General features: G+C 39.4%; 1 pseudogene; it reads right to left on the reverse strand.

Annotated features, from left to right (window-relative positions):
- Nucleotides 1-10,541: 10,541 nt before the first annotated feature.
- LOC110567680 (pre-mRNA-splicing regulator WTAP-like) lies at nt 10,542-11,442 on the reverse strand (annotated as a pseudogene).
- Nucleotides 11,443-22,998: the final 11,556 nt, after the last annotated feature.

A 22,998-nucleotide genomic window follows, 5' to 3' on the forward strand; every position in this document is an offset into this window, starting at 1 on the left:
ACAATATAAAATAACTGAAAAGCCAAAAAGCAAACCAGGGTTTTGGATGATCTGGTTCTGGGTTTCAAGTGTTACATTTCTAATTGTAAATGTGAACAGAATGCACAAAGCACCACACCTATTTGAGGATTCTGAAAAGTGAATAGTAGCAGGTGGATTGCAGAAGGTCAGAGTTCAACGGATTACCAAAATGATGGCGAGTTTACATTTTTTTTCTTTTTCTTTCAGTATCTCTTAACCTGAATGTAATGCAGCCTTAAACCTGGAAGTGGGCACTGGGACCCAAAAAGGGAGAGCTCCAGGAGAAACCCTCTAGGTTTCTCTTACAGAGCTGGATAGGAACTCCTAATGCTCAGAGAAAATACAGAAGTCCTTGGGGTTTTTTCTTCTCTCTGGTCTGTTGGGTTCCAACTCTCAAGCAGTCTTGTAGGGGTGATGGTGGAGACCACAATAGGAGCCTGCAGGAGCCAACCCTCTAAGAGAAAGGAACCTTTCTGAATGGTGGAACCATGGCCCCAAGAGAGTGGGGCAAGCCTCCGTTTCCTTTTTCTCTCTCTCTCCATCCTTCTGCTACTTGGCCTTGAATGTAAGCACAGTTACAGAAGTGTGCAGCAGAGACAGGTAACTAAAGCCTCAGCTTGGTAGCCAAAGAACAAAAACAGGGAACACCAGGGGACTAGAAAGAACTATAGAAACTGGGGAGTTTATGAACTCCTGGACTCACCAGTGAGCTCTGCATACATGATTCTGATTCTAATCAGCACACAAAGATTCTGAAATCCAAGCAAACATGCCACCATCCAGGGCCCAAAATGGCCACCAGAGGACCTATATGTGGGACAGATCTGAGTAGCACAACAGTCTTAAAAAGCTGAGTTGACATTAGAACTACAGCTCACAGAAAGTGGGTTGAAACTTGCAGCCTTAACCTAACCAGGTCAATTGTCTGCTGAAAAAAACAAATAAGAAAAATCAACATTCACTATGGAATTTAAATAAGACCCAGAGTTTCAGAATATATTCAATATGTCCAAGAGACAATCCAAAATTACTTGGAGGTAGTCAGGCATGGTAGCTCATGCCTGTAATCCCAGCACTTTGGAAGACTTAAGTGGGAGGATCACTTGAGGTCAGGAGTTCAAGACCAGCCTGGGCACCATAGCAAGGCCCTATCTCTACAAATTTTAAAATTACTTGTAGTACAAAGAACCAGGAAAATCTTAATTTGCCTGGGAAATGATAACAGACACCAGTACAAACATAACACAGATGTTGGAATTATCTGACAAAGACTTTAAAACAGCTGTTATATAAATGTTTTACCAAATATTTATGAACACTCTTAAGTAGAAAATAGAAAGTCTCAGAAAAAAAAAATTAGACATGAAGAACCAAATGGAAATTTTAGAATTAAAAAATACAATGGCAAAAAAGAAAAAAACACCTTTACTCAATAGGCTCAAAAGAAAGATAGAGATGTTGGAGGAAAGAATCAATGAACTTAAAGATATGTCAGTAGAAATTTTCCAGTCTGGGCCAGGCACAGCAGCTCACACCTGTAATTCCAGCACTTTGGAAGGCTGAAGTTGGGAGGCTCATTTAAGCTCTGGAGCTTGAGACAATCCTGGGCAACATAGTGAGGCCTTTCTGTCTACAAAAAAAGAAAGAGAAAGAGAAAAAAATGAGGGAGGGAGAGAGGGAAGGAAAAGATAAGAAAGAAGAAAGAAAAGAAAGAAAGAGAAAGAAAAAGAAAATTAGCTAGAATGATGGCACATGCCTGTAGTCACAGCTACGTGGGAGGCTGAAATGGGAGGAGTGCTTGATCTCAGGGGTTTTCCAGCCTGGCAACACAGTGAGACCCTGTCTCAGGAAAAAGAGAGAGAGAGAGAGAGAGGGAGAAAGAGAAAGAAAGAGAGAGAGAGAGAGAAACAGAAAAAGAAAACTTTCAATCTGAACAACAGAGGAAAAAATACCTTTTAAAAAATGAATGCAGGCCGGGTGCGGTGGCTCAAGCCTGTAATCCCAGCACTTTGGGAGGCCGAGGCGGGTGGATCACGAGGTCAAGAGATCGAGACCATCCTGGTCGACATGGTGAAACCCCGTCTCTACTAATACAAAAAATTAGCTGGGCATGGTGGCGCGTGCCTGTAATCCCAGCTACTCAGGAGGCTGAGGCAGGAGAATTGCCTGAACCCAGGAGGCGGAGGTTGCGGTGAGCCGAGATCGCGCCATTGCACTCCAGCCTGGGTATCAAGAGCGAAACTCCGTCTCAAAAAAAAAAAAAAAAAAAAAAAAAATGAATGCAGCCTCAGGGGCCTGTGAGTTAATAACAAATAGTCTAACTTTCCCAGGCTGGACAACATGGCAAAGCCTCGTCTCTAGAAAAAATGCAAAAATTTGCTGGATGTGGTGTTGTGTACCTGTAGTCCCAGGTGCTCAGGAGACAGGAAGATCACTTGAGCCTGGGAGGTTAAGGCTACAATGAGCTGTGATCATACCACCGCACTCCAGCCTGAGTGACAGAGTAAGACCTTGTCTCAAAAGAAAAAAGCTAACTTTTATGTAATTAGAGTTCCAAAAGAAAAACAGTATGGTGCTGAAAAAAACATTTAAAGACATAATGACTGAAAACTTCACAAGTTTAGCAAAAGACATAAACATGGAGATTTAAAAAATTCAGTGAACTCTGAACAAGATAAAGCTAAAGAAATCCATGCCTGGAAATTATAATCAACTTACTAAAATCTAAAGACAAAAATAATCTTAAAAGCAGCTAGAGAAAAATGATCCGTACCTATAAGGGGGACAGTGATTTCAGTGACTGCAGATTTGAGCCTTGGAGATCAGAAAAAAAAATGCTGCAAGAAAAGAGCTGGAAACTCAGAATTATATACCCATCTAGCACAGGAATAAAGTGAAATAAAAATATTCTCAGAGGAAGGAAAACTATGATAATTCATTGTCAGCAGATCAGCTCTAAAAAATTGTTAAGTTCTTCAGATAAAAGAGAAATGATACTAGAAATAAATTTGATTGGAGTGTTCAACCCACTCAAATTTAATAAAATTATTGATACGTTTCAGCTAGGCATGGTGGCTCACACCTGTAATCCAAGTACTTTGGGAGCCTGAGGCGGCTGGATCTCTTGAGGCCAGGAGTTTGAGACCAGCCTGGGCAACATGGTGAAACTTTGTCTCTACAACAAACACAAAACTTAGCTGGGCATTGTGGCGTCTGCCTGTTGCTCCAGTTACTCAGGAGGCTGAGGTGGGAGGATCACTTGAGCCCAGGAGGCAGAGGCTGCAGTGAGCTATGATCATGCCACTGTACTCCAGCCTGGGCAGCAGAGCAAGATCCTGTCTCAAAAAAAAAAAAAATTATTGTTATGTTTGGATTTAGGTCTATCCTTTTATTATTTGTTTTCTATCTGTTCACTCTGCTATTGTTTCACATTTTCTCTATTCTTTGGGGTTTTTAAATATTTTTTCATATTCCATTTTGATTTATGGCAATTTGGACTCTATCTCTTAGTATAGTATTTTTTTTAATTAGTTGGCCTGGGGATTAATATACATACTTAACTTTTCACAGTCCACTTAAAATCAGTATTTTACCACTTCAAGTGGAGTTTAGAAACCTCCCAACATACAGACCTTCTTACCCTCCCCACTTTATAATAGTCTTATCTTTCTCTTACATCTATGTATATGTTGAAACCCCATCAGAGAATGTTCAAGTTTTGCTTTCTTTCTTTTTTTTTTTTTGAAGTGGAGTTTCTTATTGCCCAGGATGGAGTGCAATGGCGCGATCTTGGCTCATGCAACCTCCACCTCCTGGGTTTAAGCAATTCTCCTGCCTCAGCCTCCCGAGTAGCTGGGATTACAGGTGCCTGCCATCATGCCTGGCTAATATTTGTATTTTTAGCAGAGATGGGGTTTCACCATGTTGGCCAGTCAGGTTTCAAACTCCTGACTTCAGATGATCCATATACCACGGCCTCCCAAAGTGCTGGAATTACAGGCATGAGCCTCTGGGCCTAGTCTCAAATGTTTTGCTTTCAACCATCAAATATACTTTGAAGAACTTAAAAGGTAAATACTAGTCTACTATGTTTATCTGAATATTTCCTACTTCCATTCCCCTCCTTCATTTTTTCAATGAAATTATTTGGTAGAATGAAAGTGCATGTTTTTCTTCTTAACAAGACTGACCTGGTTACCAACTGCTGAGAGTCTAATCTGCCATCAGCCTAGTCCACACTGAGTCTACTACAGCAACCTTCTTATGGGGGAGCCCAGCACCCTGGTAGCAAGTTGATGGTGCTGGATCTCTTCCAACATGGAGGGAATTTGTTCTCCGTGGACTAGAAACATATTCATAATATAAATTTGCATTTCCTTCCTACAACATATTTGCCAGTGCCATCATCCATGGACTTTACAGAATGCATTATTCTCTGTCATAACTTTGATTCTGTATAAGAAGTTCAATAAAAGACAGGTAGCATAGGATATGTGCTCCAGTTTTATGGTCTTAACACTTATCCCATCACCCAGAAGCAGATAACCTGCTAGAATTGGTGGAATGTAGCTGGGTGCAGTGGTATGCAACTATGGTCCCAGCTACTCAGGAGGCTGAGGAGGGAGGATTGCTTAAGCTTGGGAGGTAGAGGCTACAGTGAGTCAAAATCGTGCCACTGCACTCCAGCCTAGGTGACAGCATGATACCCTGTCTCAGATAGAAAGAGAGAAAGAGAGAGAAGGAAAGAGAGAAAGAGAGTTGAATGACTTCCTGAAGGCTTAGTTATGGTGCCAACTGGGAGACAACCTCCTGTAAAAGGATGATGTTTTATTTTACAAAATGTAGTACATACTTTGTATCAGCAACCAATATAGGATATTGTTTATATGGTAGCAACAATGTAGGAGTCCCAGAATTAAAGTGTAGCATCACGGAGTAGACGTTTCTTCTCACTATTATGTCTCAACTGTCTCACAGAACTTGCGATTCCTGTCCCTGAAACTTTGTGCTTTGTTGGCTTAGAGGCCTTAATCCCCATGAAAGGAATGTACCCATCAAGGGACACAAAAATATCTCATTGAATTGTAGGAGTTTTTGGCTCCTCATGCCATTGAACTAACAGATAAGAGAAGTGATCAGTCAGCCATTGCTGCAGTAATAACTGAATAATAAAAACAACCACAAAATATCAGAGGCATATAACAATGAATATTTACTTTTTGCTGATGGGTCTGCACATCAGTTGGGGCACTCTGCTATCAGACTACAGGTCAGCTTGGGTACACATGCCTCACTCTGCCGCCTGACTGAAGTGTCTACCTGTGGCATACCTCTAAAGTCTTAGGCTTGGAACTGGTATGTCATTTCTGCTATATTTCATTGGCCAAAGAAAGCTGCAAGACCAAAGCCAAGGATACATATATTCAACTTTTCTAATCCCTGAGCTTTGAATTTCTAACTAGTTCCTATGGGCTGGTTTTAGTTTTCCTCAAACCTACTTGATACTTGATACTACCTGGCATTCCATTTCTTTGGATAGCTGCTGACTGGGGTCCCTCCCTGATCTCTTCCCATATAGAATCTAGTGATGCAAAACTAACATTTCTGGAGATCCAACTCAGTGCCAAGGACTAAATCATATATCATCTCATTTATCCTCATAACTCTGAGAAATAGGACTTGCTATCTCAACTTCACAGATGAGAAACCTAAGGCTCAGGGAGGCAAAGTAACTCATCCAGGGTCACAGAACTGGTAACTGACTTTTAGAATTCACATGAAAAAAAAATCTGATTTGAAAGCTAAAGCTTTCCTTCTGTATCTTATTCATTCCCAAAATACCCAGCTCTTTAACCCCCCAACTTTAGCCACAAGCTTATCCCTTTGTTTACTGAATCTTGAGTTCTAGCTGTTGTCTTCGGAAAATCTGATCAGGTCATTTCATAGCCTTAGGAAAAATGCTCACTGAGAAGTCAAACAAAGACTTTTGATTAAAGGGTTCCACAAAGATTTGGTGAAGGAGGCAGGACCCAACTGTTGGCTGGTAGAGATGAGTGGGAAGGCATCCGCTCTTGTGGAACAGCATGAACAAAGGCAGAGAAGAGGGAAAGTACACAGTGTGCTTGGGAATAACAAGGAATCTGCTTCAACAAGAACGTGGGGTCAACTTCTAGGTAAGACTTGAAAGAGGGAGAAGAGGTTTAACATCCCATTTAGGGAAATGACTGCAGTGAGGTGGTGTGTCAAAGAGGAGTGAGTGCTTTTTCCCCAAATGGAAATAACAATGAAGTAAGTAGCAGTTATTGCCAAGACCTGTCAAGCCTGAAGGAAAGCAAAGATTTCATTACATATCATTATGTTAACAAATGAATAATCCAAACTATAAACTAATTCTCCGTGTAAACATTCCAGAACTACTGCTGGAGAAACACAGAGTATTTGGTGTGCTAAAGAAAATGTGTGAATGAGGTCAATTACAGGCCAAGACAGAAAGGCAAAGAGGGATCAGGAAGATGAGTTATAACTGGAAAGCTTATCAATGGAAGAGCCGGCCAGAAATATCCCTTTGGGAAGGCATGGAGAAGATAGCCATCAACATAAGCAAGAAATGTAAAGGCTGAAATTGAACTCATAATTTGATGAAAGTTTTTTTTAGAAACTCACACTGGATTCTGTCCAAACACAAAGATTCTAGTCATATAAAATTCCATCCTGTTAATGTAATTTTTATACATGGAAATGGACACTTTCACCATAAATGATCTCCCTGTACCCTTTAGAGAGGCAGTGATTTCTGAACCAATAAAAATAAGAATCACCAATGATTTCTGATTACCTATAGTGAGAGAAAAGGAAGGAGGAAATGATACTGTTCTGTGTCCTTTGAAAGACAGGCAATGGGTCAAAATTGCTCACTTGGTTCATTTAATGTGTCCTCAGAGCATGATAAATCCACTTAGAAAACATGGGCTTGATTTCATTGGCATAGTGAAATGTTCTAAAGCTTTGGACTTTCAGGGCTATCATTTAACTTTTGAATAGTGACAAAATTTTAGTGCAGAAAACTTCTCAAGTTAGTTTTCATATCTATTTCCATTCTAAATTCTAAATGAGGAGCTCTTTCCTAAGTTTTATCAATTTTACGGTACTTTTTATTTCTTTCTCTTTTTAGAGATAGGGTCTTGCTCTGTCACCCAGGCTGGAGTGCAGTGGTGTGATCTTGGCTCACTGCAACCTTAACCTCAGGCTCAAGCAATCCTCCTATCTCAGCCTCATCAGTAGGAAGGCTACAGTTGTGTGCCACCATGTGTGGCTAATTTCTTTTCCTTTTTTTTTTTTTGAGATGGAGTCTCACTCTGTCACCCAGGCTGGAGTGCAGTGGTGCGATCTTGGCTCACTGCAACCTCCACCTCCTGGGTTCAAGCGATTGTCCTGCCTCAGCTTTCCGAGTAGCTGGGACTACAGGCATGTGCCACCATGCCGGGCTAATTTTTGTATTTTTAGTAGAGACAGGGTTTCACCACATTGGCCAGGCTGGTCTTGAACTCCTGACTTGTGATCCACCTGCCTCAGCCTCTCAAAGTGCTGGTATTATAGGCGTGAGCCACCATGCCCGGCTTTTCCTATTTTTTATAACAATGAGGTCTCACTATATTGCCCAGGCTGGTCTCAAACTTCTGGCTCAAGTGATCCTCCTGCCTTGGTCTTCCAAAGTGCTGGGATTACAGGTGTGAGCCACCACACCCAGCCATACTTTTTCATATCTCCACATTTTCTCATGTGACACACTTGATCCTGAACACTTCTCCCCTTCACACCCCCAACTCTCTGCTGCTTAAGCCCTTCAGGGTCTTATTGCTTATAGAATTCATTCCAAAATCCCTTCCTCAGCCTACAAGAGCCTGCATGATGTGGCTTTTACCTGCCTTTATATCTTCACTGTCTTAGTCTGTTCCAGCTGCTAGAACAAGATACCATAAACTGGTGGCATATAAACAACAGAAATTTATTTATTACAGTTCTGGAGGCCAGGCAGTTCAATATCAAGGTGGCAGTAGATTTGGTGTCTGGTGAAGGCCCACTTTCTGGTTCATAGATGGCACCTGCTCACTGTATTCTCACATGGTAGATGGGGCAAGAGACCTCTCTTGGGCCTCCTTTGTAAGGGCACGAATCCTATTCAAAGGTCTCACATCTTAATACCGTCACTCTGGGAGTTAGGATTTCAACATGTGGCGGGGCCCAGTGGACACAAATATTCAGATTATAGCGTTCACTTCATACCACTCTCCCCAAAACAAAAAGGTGACCTCCCACTATGCTGGTCACCTTTTTGTTTCCCAAACCTGCCAAAGCGTTTCCTGCTCAGGGACTTTGCACAAGAGTTCCTCTTTGCAGAGAATTCAAGGCACTTGTTCAGCCTTCAGGTCTCAGCTTAAATGTCCTTGTAACAAAGAGTTCCTGGTCATAACATATATAACAAACTGTAATTATCTTCTTTGTTGATATATTTTACTTATTTACTGTCTATCTCTCCCACTAGGATGTAAACTCCATGGGGGCAGGGACCAAGCACAGATACAACCCAACTTATTCTTCAAGTGTTAGCTCAAATATTGTTCTTTGTATACTCAGGGCCTAGCACATAGTCAATAGCTGATGAATGAATCAATGAATGATGGAAAAGGAGTGAGGCAAAAGGCAGTGGCCTTAAAACAGGCATATAAATCAGACTGAGGTTGTACAAAAAAAGTATTTCTGATATTGAGATACTCCACAAAATCCATGGTGTCAATAATATAGTATCATTTATAGACCTTATAGTTATTTGTTGTAGGTTAAATAAACAGGGTGTCCATTTGATACTGACAGGATAGGTGAGGTCCTGAAACGCTGGTGGGACCTCAACCCTGGCCAGTGTCCAGGTTCTTGACAACATGGTAAAAAGGAATTCAATGATGAGTAAGAAAGTAGCGAAAGTACAAACATTTACTGCAAAGCAAAAAATACACACTTGAGAAAGGGGAGTTGCAGGCATACATGAGAGAGTCACGTGCAAGGGGGTTTGAGGAGGCTACCTTTAGGGTTTTCTTTAAGGGATGGAATATTCATGAAGATTCCTAGAAAAAGGTAGAGATTTCTCAGAACTGTTGTGTCAATCATTTTTACACCAAATACAGGTGTCCCTAGAACTTATGGCGCTGGTGGGTGATTTAGCATGTTAGTGGGCATATAATAAGGTCCTAAGCGAAACTTAGGTCAAATCTAGCACCATGTTGGGTCCAGTCGGTTCTTAGCCAGCTTGATCTACATTCTGGTTTTTGGGATCTTATAAGCCCCTAGCTTCTGCAGGTATTTCAACAGTTTCCTTTTGCTAGTCATGTGAAACTGCTATTGGAATTTTCTATTCTCCTGCAGCCACCCTGTACTATTTCTGTCTCGCGTTAGTTCAGGCTGCTACAAAATAAATTGCCTCAATGTTGTTCATTTAACATTAAAATTGTGGCAATATTTTAAATTGGAAGACCTGGCAATTCTTGCCACCTTCATATCAAAGTGCTAATGCTAGGAGCAAATAAAGTTGAAAAGTTCTTCAGACTTAAATATATGCTACAAAGTAATATCTTCAAAATGACTGTCCTAACAAAAAAAAAGGAAAGATAAAATAAGTCATTGTTTAACATTGGATACTTAACTGTTGTCCACCACCATGGAGCTAGTTCTATTAAACTATATCTCTTAAGAAAAGAGTACCTTGGCATATATATTAAATACTAAATATGCTTTAAATAACTGGTATTTATAAATATGATTTAAATAATTGGTATATATAACTTCTGTTTTGCTTTACAGAATGCTAACATTGATAAGTTAACTAATGAAATGCACATTAAGGAAGATAATGGTTTTTAAAATTCATTTCAAGGCACATTTAATTTAATATCAAGAGTGCAATACAAAAGGCCCAAATACAATGAAGGAACACATTCCCCCATTAACACCAACGACAATGCTCTTTTAAACATGTGCCTGTTAAATGGAATGGGGATTTCATAAAATTCACTAAAAAAATAATGCAGTGAGTCTCATCACAGCTAATATCCTTGTACAATCTAGTTGTGAAATGAATGTTTATAATGCTTCAAACAGTTTAAACCTGAAGTTTGATACTACACCTTCATGTTTGTACAGTCCTCAGTAAGATTATCTACAGTTTTTGCAACCATTCAAAGAACAAACCATTGAATAAAACCACATTGATTTAAGGCTCAAGCAAGTAATATAGAGCCCCAAACTAAATGGTTAAATATATGCACTACTTGTACAGACATCTATTATTTGATTCTCTCATGACTATTAAAAGTTGGTTCTCAGCAAATAAACCCTTTAAAGGCAAAATTCACCTCATTTGAGTTTTGACCCAGAGGTTCAACAACAATCATGAAGTCCACAGTCTTATTGGCAAAACTGATATACAGTGTCTCTAAGTCACTATGCTCAAGGTTAAGAGTGATGCATATTCCATTTTTACATTTTACTGGAATTTTACATGTTCAATTCATGACTTAAAATCTCTAGGTTTTCATTCCTTCAAACTGTCTGAAGACACAGTGTGCCACAGACTTAAGACTTCTGTTTCTCCCTCTATTTTCTTCAAACAGAAACATTTCTCAAGTGTCTACATGTTCTGGAAAGGGAGTTTTTCGGAGGTGGCCACTTCTTCGGAATAGTCCGTCACCATCAGGCCTCTGAAGCAAGGGGAAGGGGAAGAGAAAAAGCTGAAACACAGGGTTCATCTGGTAAGTTTTACATTAACCATTAGAAGCTGGACAGTGTAAGAATATGGCTTTTTTTTTTTTTTTGGCTCCAAAAGTCTGAGTCTTGGTGTGGAAACCAGTACTTGGCTGTCCCACCACAGCTTTCTCGTGCTGGGACTGTCAGGGAAGTCTTGACTGGGGAGTATGATTTGTTTACCTATCAGGCGTAAACTTCCAGGCACTCAGTTCATTTTGGGCTTGTTCCAGTTTGTCTTTAGTCTGTTCCAGTTCACCTTTCATTTTTTGGAAAAACAAGTTGATCGCTGGGTCTACCGGTGTTGATCTCAGTTGGGCAACGCTCGGCCGCTGGACTTGCTTGAGGTACTGGATTTGAGCAGTACACTCTTACATCTCTTGTTCCTTGGTTGCTGGTCGCATTGCAAGGATGTTTTTCCTGCGTGCAGACTCCTGCTGCTGTTGCTTTAGTTTTTCTTCAGACTCTCTTAGGCCAGTTACGTCATTAGAGTTAAGATCCGTGTACTTGCCCTCCGGAGCTTGTACACATGCTTCATATTGTTTCCATCTTAGAATTAACGCATCTCTTGCCATAACTTTGAAGTCTGTTTCACTCAACCTTTTTGGGAAGAAGTTCTTCGTTGGTCATCTTGAATCCTCTCCTGACCCTGACGGAAGCCACGCCGGCACCGCTGGTCGTGGAGGCCGAGGCCGCACTGCTCGCCCCGCCGCCCGGCCCCCTGGGCCGCCGCGCAGCCGGACCACTCTGCCGCCGGCTCCGCCGTGCTCCTAGTCCAGGAAGATAATGTTTTAATAATAGTTTGTATCATTCCTGGTAATAAGCTTTGACTTGCTACTGTAGAATAGAGTGACCAGTTGTTATTCTTCCCCACTTCAAAAGAAGAATGCTATTCTGATAAGGCTTTTTGTTATTATTAAGTGCTAACTGCCTGAGATATTTTAAATATTTACATTATTTGGTGAGTGGAAGTCAGCCTTCATAATAATAATTTACATTTAAATAGCTCTTTTCATTTTTTACCCAATCTGTCCCAATTTTTAGGAATAAAACAGCAAATCTTAGCTAGGAATTTACTTTTCAACTGTGAATGTCAAAGATCACACCACCAATTTTAAGGAGGCTTTTTTTTTTAACTTTTAGAAATTGAAAACAGTTTTCTCAATTGTCAATAAAAAGCTAAAAATTGAAACCTGTTTTTTAATGGAAGCATTAAGATCATAAATCATGGCAGGCAAAGGGGAAAAGTCATCTCAAATGGGTAAAGCACAATCCTCCAAGAACAGACACTCAAGCTCAGCCTAAAGGGCGTATCTTCAAAGTGCACGTGTTGGTTTGTTATTTTAGAACTGCTCTTGAGAGCTGGGGTTATATTGAAAAGACCTTGTTTTCATAGTCTGCTATAAATAAAATGTGAACCATTACATCGTCTGTTAAGAGAGTTTTATAGAAATACCAGGCGTAGCTTCAAGTATGGCAATTTATACAAGTACCTCTCTAAATATAAGTCTTGGAATTGTTGCTAAGCCAGGTAATAAGGGACATTACCACTTTTGCTAAGGCATATTTGTGTGACAGATTAGACCCTGTTTAGGCACCTATTTACAGGTCAAAGCCTGCAGACCTTGAAAGGAGAAAGCAGGGAGTTCACCCAGGCTGGCCTCCAGCTCCAAGGCAGCTGTGTAATCCCACTGAACCTGTTTGGCAGCTCATGAAGCAACTGCTGCAGCTTGCAGATAAGACCCTCTTGGAAATCATGATAGCCCTTGTCAATAATGAAACCTCAAGAGCAACTGGAATTTTCTAAAACATCAAAACACATTCTCTGATTTGTGCTGATACCCAGTCATTACAGAGAGCCAATTGAGTAAGATTTTTGTTAAGGAAAGACAGAAGATAATTCTTTGCTTCTTTAGAACTGTCATATGTAAATCTCAAATCTTATCTTGATCATAAGCAACCATTGTTTGCTTATCTGTTGCATCATTGAAGCAAACAAGTCATATTAGCGATAAAAACAAGACTAACATTGGATTTCCACAGCTCTTTCAGCAGTGGGTTGGAAAGTGCTATTAAAACATAATTGTTTCATAATTTCCCTATTGGATAGGTATTGCAAGATCCCATCTTTCACATTAGCATGAATTTTATTGCCTCTAGAAAGGCAAAATTGGTCTAGGTCAAAGGGCAAATGAGTGCCCTACCTACAACCCATAACAAAGTGAGGCTTTTAGCCAGAGGAAAAATGAAGCTGTTTAGCACTCTGGATTCAGGGCTCCATACTAAAGTGTCTCACTCAGGGTATATGGAATGTTCCTGAAATTATGCTGGGTCTATCCTTTTTGCTTTTCAAAAACCTGGTCACTGAAGAGAGAATATATTTATTAAAACTAGATACCAAGAAGCCTCTGATTGTGAAATAAAAAAAAAAATTACTAGAACACAATACTCAAAAAAACCATGAAGATGTTTTAGCCAGAGAAAGAAGAAAAAGACTGCGTGGGTTGACAATGACAAGGGGCTGGAATGTAGAAGCCCAGGGGAGTCAGAAAAGAGAAAAATGTGGCGTATGTGTCTGGTGAAGCTGTATGAAACAGTGCCCTATCTCTCTGTGTCTAATCAGTCACAGTTGATTCTCATAGAGCTTTCCCTGCTGTCTTTTCCCTCTAATACCACTTTACAGGGTGAGCGGTAGAGTTCCTTTCACAGTTATGACTTAGCTTTTCTTTTGTAAACAGTTTTTCATTTGTTTAAAAGAAGTTGCACGTACATATGAAAGGACTCACAAGGAAATAATGAAAAACACTGTAAATTCTGTGTTGAGGCTGTAGAGAGCCAAAGTGCTCTAAAAATAATTTTGTTATAGTAAGCTGATAACCACAAGGTTCAATCAGATTTAAAGAAGCAGAATGAGGGAATAAACTGTGAAATAGCAGGTCTCAGAATATGAGGTTGTGGGCCATTGAAGAAAAAAATTAAAGGATTTCATAAAAAATATGAAAAGAAAATAAACCTTTTAACAAATTTTGTTCTTTTGAATCACAGTGAAAAGTTTCTCTGTCAATAACAAAATCTTAGTCAAATATAGCTGAGGTTTGCTACATTTTATTACCTAAGTGGCAAACTGGAAAGAAAAATTTAGAAGTACTTAAATATTTTATTGTTTTAAATCAAGTTTAAATAAATGAAGAGACGATTCAATGTTGCCTAAGTGTTTTCATGACGTTTCAAGTTTCTTTCTAAATTAAAATCTAATTTAACAAAAAAATTACTGGGTATTTTCATTCACTTATTTATTTCCCCCATAATGAAAATGGCTTTAGTTTTTCTGACTACATAAGTAATGAACTTTTTTTAATTAAAAAAAAAAACAAGTTATAGACAGAAAGAAAGTAAAACTGTCCTGAAACCTCATCACCCTGTGATAACCACTGTTAATATTTTGGCAACCATCCTTTCATGCATCACACATCTCTGTATACAAATTTATATAAAGAGAATAGCATGCATGCTATTCTTATTATGGCGCTTAATTTTTAAAATATTGCTTGGTTGGTTGTTTTCTTCATCTTTGGGAATCGATATCAAAATATGGTATAAATATGTCCTTTTCTTTTCCCGTGCTCATGAAATCCGATACATATATACTCTGTGTGTCTATGCATAATAGACACGGCTATGCATTTCATCTGTCTCATCTAAATTGTCATGGATTCCCCTCCAAAAACCCTGGATAGTTCTAAATCATTCTTTTTAATAGCTGCGTAATTTTTCTATTATATGCATGAACCATAATTTAATCATTTTTCTACCTAACACCTAATTTTTGACTTTTTTTCCAATGGCACAACAGGTTGCAGTAAACATCTTTCTATGTATAACCTTTCACACTGGTGCTTTTACATAAGTAGGAAAATTCTTCCTATGAATAGATTGCCGAGAAAAAGAGTATATCTCTTTTTAATTTTAATTTTGCTTTCCAAAATACTATAACAGTTCACATTTCCACTAGCAATGTGAGAGAATAGTCTTTTCCACATATTCCTGGAAGCAGTAGCTGTTATCCCTTTTTAATTTTTGCCAGTCTGATGTCTGTAAAGATATGCTCACTTGTTTCTTTAATTTGCAGTTCCCTGACTCCTCATGAGATTAATCGTTCTGGCATCTTTTTTTGTGTTTAGAGACCATCTTGGATTTGCTCTTACATGAATTGACCATTTATGTCCTTTGACCGTTTTTTTATTATGTGACCTTCTTGGCCTTTTGTACAGTAAAATTATTAACCCTTTATTTTTCACATGCACTGGAAATATATTTCTTAGTCTATTATTTGTCTTTTTAATTTGTCTGTGATACTATAATATTTTTTATACTTGAGTAGTTCTCTCCTTTTACTTTTACAGCTTCTGGGTTTCCTGCTAAAAAAATCCCTCCAACATCAGCCGGGCACGGTGACTCACGCCTGTAATCCTAGCACTCTAGTAGGCTGAGGTGGGTGGATCACTTGAGGTCAGCAGTTTGAGACCAGTTTAGCCAATATGGTGAAACCGTGTCTCTACTAATGGTGGTGGGCGCCTGTAATCCCAGCTACTCAGGAGGCTGAGGGAGGAGAATCACTTGAACCTGGGAGGCAGAGGTTGCAGTGAGTCGAGATCACACCATTGCACTCCAGCTGGGTGACAAGAGCAAAACTTCGTCTCCAATAAATAAATAAATAAATAAATAAATAAATAATAAATAAATCCCTCCAACATCTATCCAGGGCAAAATTTCTTTTTTATATTTTCTTATACTGACAGAGAAAAATGGCGTATATTTATCACATACGACATGATGTTTTGAAATACATATACATTGTGGAATGGCTCAATTGGGCTAATTAAAAAATATATATTGTCTCACATATTTTTTATTTTTTGTGGTCAGAATACCTAAAATCTACTCTCTTAGTGATTCTCAAGAATATAATGTAGTTACTTACTATAGTCACCATATTGTACAATAGATTTATTGAACTTATTCCTCCGATCTAACTGAAATTTTGTAGGGCTAAATTTTCATCGTTACTTTTTTTTTTTTTAGGAGACAGTCTTGTTCTGCCCCCCAGAAGTGCAGTGGTGTGATTGTAACTCACTGTAGCCACGAGCTCCTGGGCTCAAGTACTCCTCTCATCTCTGCCTACTGAGAAGCTGGGACTATAGTCATGCACCACCACACCCAGCTAATTTTTAAATTTTATTTTTGTAGAAATGGAGTCGCACTATGTTGCCCAAGCTGGTCTCAAATTCCTGGTCTCAAGCAGTCATCCCACCTCAGCCTCCCAAAGTGCTGGGATTACAGGTGTGAGCCACCCCACCCGGCCCCATTGTTACATTTTTAACATTTATAACTCAAATCCCTCTGAAATTTGTGTATATAGTATAAGGTAAGAGTCTCACTTTTTAGTCCAACCTATATAGAGAGGTATTTATCAGCTAAATATGTAAAGCATATCATCTTTAACCATTGAATCGAAGTATAACATTTTGCATGTACTAAGTTACCATATGTCCTGGGACCAGGGGTACCTCCAAAATATAAGTAATTAAAGCAGTATGCACATAGACCAGTCAGAACAGATGCTGTCTGTAAACCACTGCAATATGGATATCGTGCAAACCAAGAGGACAGCAGTCCTGCCTTGAATCTATTTCTGGGTTCTCTATTCTGTTTCAATGACATACTTGTCTATTCCTATGCCAGCATCATATTATTCTAATTTCAGTCATTTTTGAAGTATTTTAACATCTGAGCAAGCATGTCTCACACATTTTTTTTTTCATAACTTCTCTGGCTATTCTTGGACATTTATTCTTATACATGAATTATAAGATCTGTTTATCCAGATCTGAAAAATAAACTATTCTTGTGTAAACAAACTGTGATAAAGTTATATCAGTTTTGAAAGATGTTACAGAAACTACAATTTCTCTTTTACTATTCTCCCCTTCGTCCTTCCCACTAAATGTTTTGGCTAGGTGCAGTGGCTCATGCCTGTAATCTCAACACTTCAGGAGATGGAGGCAGGAAGATCACTTGAGGCCAGGAGTTTGAGACCAGACTGGGTAACATAGTGAGATCCTCATCTCGACAAAAGATTTCAAAAATAGTTGGGCATGGTAGTGCATGCCTCTAGTACATGCTTTTCAAGAGGCTGAGGCAGAAGGATTGCTTGAGCCCAGGAATTCAAGGCTGCAATGAGTTATAATTAAACCACTGAACTCCAGCCTGGGTGACAGAGTGAGATCCTGTCACTTAAAAAAATAAAAAAATTTAGGCTGAGCACGTAGTCCCCACCCCGAATAAAGACTCCATTTCCAAGCCTTCTTTGCAGGTATTAGTATACATGTGACTAAGTTCTAGCCAATGAGATATTAGCAGAATTAATATATATAACTTTCAGAAAGTGCTTTATAGTAATACTTTAGGGTAGGGCTGCACAGCAGGAGGCAAGCAGTGAGCAAACAAAGCTTCATTTGTTTTTACAGCCACTCCCCTTCACTCACATTACCACCTGAGCTCCACCTCCTGTCAGATCAGCAGTGACATTAGATTCTCATAGAAGCATAAACCCTACAGTGAACTGTACATGTGAGGGATCTAGGTGCAGCTCCTTATGAGAATCTAATGCCTGATGATCTGTCACTGTCTCCCATCACCCCCAATGGGACTGTCTAGTTGCAAGAAAACAAGCTTAGGGCTCCCACTGATTCTACATTATGGTGATTTGTATAATTATTTCATTATATATTATGATGTGAAAATAATAGAAATAAAGTGCACAATAAATGTAATGTATTTGACGCATTCTGAAACCATACCCCCTACCTCGGTTCATGGAAAAACCAAGATGCTTTTGGCACCGGAGATCAGTTTCTTCCATGAAACCAGTCCCTGGTGTCAAAAAGGTTGGGGACTGCTGCTTTAGGGCACTGCCCAGACACCACTTTAGAGCTGCTGCACTCATTCCCTCAGCTGTTGGCTCTCAGCTGCATCCTGCTTCAAGAACTGCCATCAGCTGCAGGGAGCCACCTCACTTAACACTGCTTCCTCTTCCCAGGGGTACCCATTAACCCACTCCAACAACTGGTCGATCCAGTCCCCTTGCTTTAAGAGAAATCAATGCTAAAGAGCTACCATAGTTTCAGAACTCCTCGAGGAACTGGCTGAGGCCTTTGTTGCAAATTTTGTGGTAACTCTGCCCAATAACTCATCCCCCAGATATTGATCCCAAGATCACTTCCCAGTAAACTTCCTGCTGTCAGTCTCTGGCTCAGGGTTTATTCCCCTGGAACCCACCTTAGATGTGTCCTTAAAGGGAAGGGGCATGCTCTCTCCTCTTGCTGGCTGGGTGAAGACATGGCAGAGCATCAAGGGAAATGAAGCCTGAGGCTCTGGCATTGTGAAGCACCTTACCAGCCATTGAAGGGCCTACCCCAGACTTTTAAATAGGGAAAAATAAGCTTCTAGGTTGTTTAAACTACTGTTAGTATTAATATGCCCTAATATACAATAATTAACTTTTTTTTGCTATTAAATTCTCCCATCCTAGAACATGTGGAGGTCTTTTTTTGTACCTCTCAAAAAAATCTTATCATTTTCTTCATATGGGTCTCAGACAGTTCATGTTAAAGTTATTTAGAAATAATTTATAAGTATTTCACTACTGCAAATAAAATGTTTTCCCATTTCCATTTCTTAGTGATTACTTTTACTTTTTATTTTTGTTTTTAATTTATTTTCTTGAGACAGGGTCTTGCTCTGTCACCCAAGCTGAGTGCAGTGGCATGATCATAGCTCATGGTTATTTTCAGTATAGCAAAAAGAAATTATAGTGTTTATTTGTTTTTACTTTTTGTTTCAGTTTTTATTTTAGATACAGGGAGTACATGTATTACATGGGTATACTGCACTCAAGTAGTGAGCATAGGACCCAATAGGTCGTTTTTCAATCCACGCTCCTATCTTTTGTTCCCATGCCTATGTCCATAGATACTCAATGCTTAGCTCCAACTTGCAGTATTTGGTTTTCTGTTTCTGTGTTAATTAACTTGGGTTATGGCCACCAGCTCCCGCCATGCTGCTGCAAAGGACATGATTTTATTCTTTTTTATGACTGCATAGTATTCCATGTTGTGTATGTACCACATTTTCTTTATCCATTCCACCACTGATGGATGCTTACGTTGTTTCCATGTCTTTGATATTCTGAAATGCAGCAACGAACATATGAGTGTATGTGTCTTTTTGGTAAAATGATATATTTTCCTTTGGGTATATACCCAGTAATGGGATTGCTGGATCGAATGAAGCTCTGTTTAAAGTTCTTTGAGAAATCTCCAACTGCTTTTCATAGTGGCTGAACTAATTTACATCCCTACCAACAGTGTATAAGCATTATCTTTTCTCTGCAGCCTTGCCAGCATCCATTACTTTTTGTTTGCTTGTGGTTTCTTTTTCCTGTTTTTTTTTTTATTTGTTTTTTTTTTGAGTTGGAGTCTCACTCTGTTGCCCAGGCTGGAGTGCAGTGGCATGATCTCGGCTCACTACAACCTCCATTTCCCGGGTTCAAGCTATTCTCCTGCCTCAGCCTCCTGAGTAGCTAGGACTATGAGCATGAGCCAACACACCCAGCTAATTTTTTTGTATTTTTAGTAAAGATGGGGTTTCACCATGTTGGTCAGGCTGGTCTTGAACTACAGATCTCAAATGATCTGCCTGCCTTAGCCTTCCAAAGTGCTGAGATTACAAGCGTGAGCTACCACACCCAGGCTGTTTTTTTTTTTTTTTTACTTTTTAGTAATAGCCATTTTAAGTGGTGTGAGATATCTCATTGTGGCTTTGATTTGCATTTCTCTGATGATTTATGATGATGAACATTTATTCATATGCTTGCTGACCACATGTATGTCTTTTATTGAGAATCTTCTGTTCATATTCTTTGGCTGTTTTTTTTTTTTTTTTTTTTTTTTTGCAGACGGAGTTTTGCTCTTGTTACCCAGGCTAGAGTGCAATGGCACGATCTCGGCTCACCGCAACCTCCGCCTCCTGGGTTCAGGCAATTCTCCTGCCTCAGCCTCCTGAGTAGCTGGGATTACAGGCACGCACCACCATGCCCAGCTAATTTTTTTGTATTTTTAGTAGAGACGGGGTTTCACCATGTTGACCAGGATGGTCTCGATCTCTTGACCTCGTGATCCACCCGCCTCGGCCTCCCAAAGTGCTGGGATTATAGGCGTGAGCAACCGCGCCCGGCCTTCTTTGGCTGTTTTTTAATAAGCCTGTTTTTTGCTTGTTGATTTAAATTCTTAATAGATTCTGGATGTTGGACCGTTGCCACATGCATAGTTTGCAAATATTTTCTCCCATTCTGTAGATTGTCTGTTTACTTTATTGTTAGTTTCTTTTGCCGTGCATAAGCTCTTTAGTTTCATTAGTTTCCACTGTCAATTTTTTATTTTGTCTCAATTGCTTTTGGGGACTTAACTAAAAATTTTTCGCCCAGGCTGATGTCAAGAAGGGTATTTCCAGGTTTTCTCTTAGGATTTTTATAGTTTGAAGTCTTACATTTAACTCTGTAATCCATCTTGCGTTAATTTTTGTATATGGTGAAAGGTAAGGGTCCAGTTTCATTCTGCATATGCCTAGCCAGTTATCCCAGTGCCATTTATTGAATAGGGAGTCCTTTCCCCATTGCTTGTTTTTGTAGACGTTGTCAAAGATCAGATGATTCTAAGTGTGCAGCTTTATTTCTGGGCTCTCTATTCTGTTCCATTGGTCTGTGTTTTCTGTTTTTGTAACAGTACAATGCTGTTTTAGTTACTATATCCTTGTAGTATAGTTCGAAGTCAAGGTAGTGTGATACCTTTGACTTTGTTCTTTTTGCTTAGGATCGCTTTGACTATTCAGGGTCTGTTTTGGTTCCATATGAATTTTAGAATAGTTTTTTCTAATTCAGTGAAGAACGACATTGGTAGTTTGATAAGAATAGCATTAAATCTATAAATTGCTTTGGGCAGTATGGCCATTTTAATGATACTGATTCTTCCAATCCATGAGCATAGATGTTTCCCCATTTATTTGTGTCATCTCTGATTTATTTCAGAAGTGTTTTGTAGTTCTTCTTATAGAGATCTTTTACCTCCTAGGTTAGCTGTGCTCCTAGGTATTTCATTTTCTTTGTGGCTATTATAAACGGGATTGTGTTTTTTATTTAACTCTCGGCCTGGACATTATTGTTGTATAGAAGTGCTACTGATTTTTCCACATTGATTTTGTATCCTGAAACCTTACTAAAATCATTTATCAGTTCTAGTAGCCTTTTGATGGAATATATAAGGTTTTCTAAGTATAGAATCATATATCATCAGCAAAGTGAGATAGTTTGACTTCTTTTCCTATTTGGATGCCTTTTATTTCCTTCTCTTGATTGACTGCTCTTGCTAGAACTTCCAGTACTATATTGAATAGGAATGGTGAGAGTGGGCATTTTTGTCTTGTTCCAGTTCTCACAGGGAAGGGTTCCAGCTTTTGCCCATTTTGTATGATGTTGGCTCTGGGTTTGTCAATGATGGCTCTTATTATTTTGAGGTATGTTCCTTCGAGCCCTAGTTTGTTGATTGTTTTTATCATGAAGAGATGTAGAATTTTTTCATGTGCAATTTTTTCATGCATCTAGATGCATGAAAGCTTTTTATGCATCTATTGAGATGACTGTATGGTTTTTAATTCTGTTTATGCATTGAATCATATTTATTGATTCACATGTTGAACCAGCCTTGCATTCCAGAAATAAAGCCTACTTGATTGTCCCATATTCATTTTTTTTTTTTTTTTTTTTTTGAGACGGAATCTCACTCTGTAGTGCAGTGGTGCAATTTCAACTCACTATAATCTCCACCTCCCAGGCTCAAGCGATTCTCTCACCTAAGCATCCTGAGTAGCTGGGACTACAGGCACGTGTCACCATGCTTGGCTAATTTGTAAGTCTTTTGCAGAGATGAGGTGTTATTATATTTCCCAGACTGGTCTTGAACTCCAGAACTCAAGCAATCCTCCCACTTCGGCCTCCCAAAGTCTGGGATTACTGACATGAGCTACCACTTCTGTATTAACTTTGATAGGCTGCTGGATTCTGTTTGCTAGTATTTTGTTAAGGATTTTTGCATCTGTGTTCATCAGGGATATTAGCCTGAAGTTTCCTTTAGAAATTACAGTTATTTACAGAGTGTACTGACATGATTTGTTTTTCTTTCTTTTTTTAAGGGACAGAGTCTCCCTATGTTGCCCAGGCTGGAGTGCAGTGGCTATTCACAGGCAGGATCATAGCACACTGCAGCCTTGAGCTCCTGGGCTCAAGTAGCACTCTCACCTTACCTCCTGAGTAGCTGGGACTACAGGCATGTGCCACTGTGCCTGATGAGATGACTTTATTTTTTCTTTCTGAGATGGAGTCTCACTCTGTTGCCCAGGCTGGAGTGCAGTGGTGCGATCTCAGCTCACTGCAACCTCTGCTTCCTGGGTTCAAGCAGTTCTCCTGCCTCAGCCTTGGGAGCAGCTGAGATTACAGCATGCACCACCACGTCCAGCTAATTTTTGTATTTTTAGTAGAGACAGGGTTTCTCCGTGTTGGCTAGGCTAATCTTGAACACCTGACCTCAAGTAATCCACCCACCTCAAAGCTTAGGTTTTTTGTACTGTTTGCATGGGCTTTGGTTTGCTTATGTAGCAACTCAGGGCATTGGAGTCATCTCATTCTAATGGTCTCCCAATTAAATTTATTTTTTAAAAATGATTAGTGAATTAATACATAGAAAGCTCTTAGAACATACCTGACACATAGTAAGTCCTATATAAGCAGTAGCTATTATTATGATGATTTTTGTCATGAAAATTTCCAGAAAGGGCCCATCACAGTAGACAGATGGTGAGTACTTTGTCCTTCAAGCTAATTCAAAGGCTTACAAATTCTGGATATTATGGTAACTTGGTATTACTCATTGTATTAGAAAAGGACAGGTAATGTGATCATCTATTGAATGTCAATACAACAAAGGTTTTTTCTCATTCCACATGTCCAGTTTAAATTATTGGAGGTTGGGAGGTGGACCTGCTCCAATTAGTCATCCAAGGACCCAGGTGAATGGG

Source organism: Aotus nancymaae, unplaced genomic scaffold (genome assembly GCF_030222135.1).
Source record: "Aotus nancymaae isolate 86718 unplaced genomic scaffold, 86718_ANA_hifiasm-v0.15.2.pri h1tg000007l, whole genome shotgun sequence".
Classification (NCBI taxonomy): Eukaryota; Metazoa; Chordata; class Mammalia; order Primates; family Aotidae; genus Aotus; species Aotus nancymaae.